We start from the raw sequence: 5,640 nt of genomic DNA, 5'->3' as shown, positions 1-5,640 counted from the left end.
AGGTCGCTTTGTGCAGGCTGCGTAATGGGCACACAAGGTTGACTCAGGCTTTTCTTGTGTCTAATCAGCCACCTCCAGAATGTGATTCCTGTCAAACCAGAGTAAGTGTGAAACACATTTTAATTGAATGTTCTAAGTATTCACATATTAGACTTAAATACTTTGGATACTTGGATCATCTAGAATGCAGGACATTCTAGGAGATGACGACTCAAAATATTTGCAAGATTTTAAAATTTTTAACAGATATTATAGATCTATTAAAACATATATAAATAATTTTATTAGATAGAGATATATTATATATATATATATATATATATTAAGTATATATATATATATATATATATATATATATAATTTTATTCATACAAATTTATTTTAAAAAATGTGTACAGTAATGTTTTATAATTTTTTTTTAACTAAATGACTAAGAATATATTTAATATGATAATTTTAACAGATTTTATCTGCAATAAGCAGCCGATTGGACTAGTCGGAAATGGCTGCTTAAACAAAAATAATAATAATAATATCTACCCTCTACCAACAATTCCATTTCCAGCACTGAATTACCTCAAAGGTCAGAGTACTTGTCCTTTGGCTTAAAACTCTATACTTGTTCCTGTCCATTCCATCGAGTCAAATATATGGTCCAAAAGAAGGATATTTTAGGGAAAATGTACCCTATCTCAATTGTCCATCGTAAAAACTGTAGACATAACTCCTAAAGTAACAGAGCTACAAGGCCAATAGAGACCGCTTAGCTACGTTTACGACTTTTTATTTAAATATTTTTTGTTCATATTATTTCAGTTCAGCTTGCGATCAACGTTAGTCCTATTGTGCACCAGATGTTGGCCTATATAAATTCTTGCACACACACACACACAACACACACACCACACACACACACACACATATATATATATATATATATATATATATATATATATTTAATATATATGTGTGTGTGTGTGTGTGTGTGTGTTGTGTGTGTGTATTATATAAAAATGAAAGTAATGCCATTTTAAGCAACCCTGTTGTCTTCGAAAGCTACTCAGTCAGAGGTTAATGTTGGATGGAAGATCACTGTAACTTTAAGTAGTTTTTTAGCTGATGTAAGATTATTCAGCGTAAATAACTTCCAAATTGGCTGCACTTCTTCACATTTCATCAAAATTAAGTGGCGTCTACTTTTGAGATGCTGTCCACTCTGTATTATCTCTCTCTGGTCAATGCAACGACAGTGAAGTTTGTCTCGCCGGTGTAGGCCCTGCAGCCAAAGGTGATATAGGTTAGTTTGCGTTTATTTATTCAAAATGGGAAGCAGTTAAATTATTAACCTGGCTGGTTCACTAACCCTTATCCGTATTAGAACTGAACAAATCCATAATCACTGTATTGTTATTGTGTTCGGAATAAAAAATAGCATATGACGTCATGATTGGATCTGCAGCATGGCGCTGTTACCTATGACTTCATTGCGCTGCATAATTCTAACATTTTATGTTAATTATTTCCAGGTGTGATAGAGGTAATACCGAGCTTGTTGATCGATTTGCCAGAATAAGTCAAATAATCCATTAAAAAAAGCAATGGAAATTATGAAATTTTATCAAGGATAATTTCTCTCAAATCAAAAGTTCATAGAGAACAACTTCCCATAATAGACACTGTTTTCGAAAATTCGATTTGCAAGTCGAAGCTGAGAACATTCTGTAATAAGTTATCCCGGTACTGAGTTTATCGAGCCGATTGAAGTGAAGTATGTAATCCTTGAAACAGGAGGAATCAAGGTATTTATGTGACAATACGTTCTCAATAAATGCTTGACCACTAGGGCTACTACCTTGAGGGGCAGAGCTTTATAGCCTACCTAGGTACCTAGGCTACTACCTACCCTTTGTTTTTTTACAATTTCTACTTCTGTCAGCAGATAAACTGCTACCTAATTTTTTTTTTAGTAAATACCTATACTTCTGTTTGCAGATCTCCTGAAAAAATTGAAAATAGGAAAGATCAAGAAACACACTCAAGGGAGCAGCAAAATTGGACCCCTGAACTGTAGGATTAGCTACCTACCCAAATTTGAATTTAATAGGTAGCCTAGGTAGCTTATCACAACTACTGCCATGAGCTGTGTTTAGTACCACCCCCCATGGGAATGAATGTTAAATCATAAATAAAAGACATCAAATTTGGTAACAGTACATCTGTGATATTTTAGGGTAAAACACCTCTTGAACTGCCCCAACTCACCGACTATTACGGCTGGCCACCCTCCGAAAAAGTACTTTTAACGCGTCCTGACACCGGAGATGGTCATCAGCCACGAGTTGTTGTTGGTGAGAGAAGGAGCTAAAGACCTCTACTCTCCTTTTGAAGTAAGTATTTTCTCCAAATTTAGAAATTAAAGCCATATTTTAAGATTTAAACAGAGGGTAAGGAAAAGGGTGGCCAACGCAGTGCAAACTTCACCAAAACACTTTCGAAATTTTTACTTACAACTTGAAATATTCAGAAGATTGACGCCATCTCGATAATTGCGGAGTCACTTGTGTCAATAAATTTCCCATTTTCTGTGCTAAATCCGCACACCACTTGTACCCACAGACGCTGGGGCACTTTCATCACAACAATCGTACACCTGAACTCTTACAAGCACTTATTTGTACTTATTCAAGGGGACCACAGCATTCTTTGCAGCGTTTTGCGCTCTTCAATTGTTTATCAGTGTCGTCAATTGGTGTGTAAGACTTACACAAAACCGGGGAAATAAGTGAAATTAGCGTATCTATTTGTAGTATATAGCTATACATATTACAGCAATTTTATCATTACTGCATACTATGACAACTAGAATTCATAGAAACAGTATGTAAATGCATCGGCGTATGTGTGACGCTCCACTAGATTGGCAACGATGAGTCATTTTTCCTCGCATCGTCTGCTCGTAAGTATACTACATCCGAAATATTTGTAATTTTTTGGGGGTTAATTTGGTTGCATAAAAGGGATAATAGATATGAATTAAATAAACATTTTGAAGTAAGTTAAACTAAATAATGAGTAAAGTAAACAATTAAGGGAATAAAGCTTTGAAACTCATATTCAGTGTGTCTTGTCTGCTGCTCTTGTAACTGGTGTTTGCAGAGTGAGTACATACTTTGAAACCAGGAACAGCAACGTGGTTCAAGTGCAATGCGGAGTGAATCAAGCCCATAATGTGTATATTGTTCCGACACGGCATACAAACCTTCGGTCCTTTTACAATAGGAAGGTACTAGCGGCAGCTGGATAGGTCGTAAGCTTTCGAACAAGGGGTTCGGTAGTTAACTGCTTGTCCGACAGGCGCGCTCGCGCGACTGGGAGGTAAACAAACCACTTTTGCTTTCGGCCTCACAGCGACTGGTGGACGTGTGTGTTCGACGCTCTCTGCCCGCTTCGTCGCGTTTGCTTTCATTGAGTATTTGGTTGTGTTTGTGTATGAATCATAATTGTAAGTACAATCATTTCCTCTTTTTTCATCCATTGTGAATTATTGATCAATCATGGAATCTCCACGCCTCGCTACCCCCCGGAGATTGTGCCCGGGTACCGAAGGGCGTAAATGCGGTAAGTTCCGCTCGTTCCCTGAAATTGATCCACATATTTTGTGCGCTCGGTGTCGGGGACGCGAATGCACCCGAGCCGAGCCCTGTGAAGGTGTGTGTAATTGGTCGGAGGCGCAGTGGGGCTTGTACGAAGGTAGGAAGAAGCGAAGGCCTGCAAAGGAGTCGTCGGAAAGCTCTCCCGCGACTCCTTTGGTTACGGACACTTCGTCTTCTTTCCTGCCGCCCGCTCAGCTCCCACGTTGGCGCCTTCCCCTTCGGGGGGGGTTTTTTGGGTCCGGGTCCGTTCTCCTCACCCGACCTCGTCGAGTGTGGAGGAGGGCGCTAGATACCCCGATGTCGAGTTGTACTCTGGTCCTCTATCCGTTCGTCTTCGCGCGAGCGGGTAGAGGATCCTGCTAATCACCCGACCTTTGCTTCCTCAGGTGTGGTTGCCGCGAAGGACGACCTCGGACAGGTGTGGGCACTCGTTGGGGTCTGCAGGGCGTGCCGAGTGTCCAGGGGCTGCTCTACCATCTCGCTGGCTCTGTGGCGGTCACGCATGCTACGGTAACGACCACCACCACGACCCTTTAACGCCCTGGCTATGCTTCACCTCCTCACCTGGTGTACACCCCGCACGCTGTCTCTGTCCACCAACAATACATCGGTGCAGGGGCCAGTCGCCGTACCACGGGGGAGTGTGATGCCGCCGCCTGGGTTTGCCGTGCTGCCGCGACCGGACTTCGTGTGCCCGAAGAGCTCGCCCCTGGACCTCCCACCAGTACCTAGGATGTCTGTGCCGCTGGTCCGTCCACCTGGACCGCCTGTACAGCCTGCCGTACCTGCCGTACCTGCCGTACCTGCCCAGCCGCTGTTCACGGACGTGATGTTGCCGACCACTGCTGCCGTTCCTGTACCTGCTCCTGCCGTCTCCACTGCTGTTTCCTGTGATGCCTGCACCTGCTGACGTTGTCCTGTTCGTGGCGCCGCTGCTCCCGATGCCGATCTGTTAGGACAGGTGCGTCCGGCCCTGTTGCTTCGGCAACAGCAGCCCCGGCTCCGCCCTGGATGGACAGATCTGACATCGGTCCTGAGGAAGTTGACGAGGAAGAAGAAGAAGAGGTAGAAGGTGTCGTCGTCGTCTTCATCGTCTTCTTCGTCGTCGTCGTCGTCTGCCGCCTCTTCCCTTCTTCTTCTAAGGCTCCCCCGCCTAACAAGAAGAAGAAGGTCGCCTCCCCCCCCCCCCCATAAGAAGTCTCCTTCGGGAGCTTCTAAGGGCCGTCTCGCTCCGGTGAGACGGGGGGTTCTTCCGCTGGTCACCCTGCTCCTTCGGGGCAGGACCCGTCTCTTCTTCCGCAAGGAAGAAGACTACGGGGACCAGAGGAGTGTGCCGGCTAACACCGGCACTTCCTCACCTGCTGTTAGTGGTTCGACCACGGCAGCAGGATCCGTCTCGGCCTCTCGTTCGCGAGAGGTACCGAGTGTACGGTCGCCTACCAGCGACCGTGCAGCTAGGAACCAGACCTCTGAGCCAGCTCAGCGTCAGGTTCACGGCACGGAGCGGAAGGCTGGTGACAGCCGCTCACGCGACTCTCACCAGACCAGCTCTCGCTCTTGCGGCGAAGCAGCTGGCTACCCGGGCGGACGTGACGGTCCACGACCGGCCACGGGCTGAGGCTGGGAAGAGGTTCCCCCTGTTCGCCGGCACCAGCCACGGCTTGGTACCAGCGACGTGATGCGCCGTGAGGATACGCCACCGGTCTCAACCGTGACAGTGAGCTCGCCGGTCGCCTGACCGTCACTCTCACAGAGAGCGATCGGGTACGGCGACCAGCACCAGCTCTTCTGACCACCACGAGACCTGGGGGCCGCTGTTCTCAGTCAGCCGTTCTCCACAGCGAGACGGCTCGACTAGGCCTGCAGCTCGATCGCCACCGCGGGTTGACGATCGCTGCAGTCTTCCAAGCCCACTGGTTCTGCCAGCGAGCGAGGAGGAGCGTTAGGTCTGCCTCTCCCATACCTTCAACCTCCTCGGGTTACACCG

This window comes from Macrobrachium nipponense, chromosome 40, assembly GCF_015104395.2.
Source record: "Macrobrachium nipponense isolate FS-2020 chromosome 40, ASM1510439v2, whole genome shotgun sequence".
Classification (NCBI taxonomy): Eukaryota; Metazoa; Arthropoda; class Malacostraca; order Decapoda; family Palaemonidae; genus Macrobrachium; species Macrobrachium nipponense.
Note: the sequence above shows the minus strand (reverse complement) of the source record.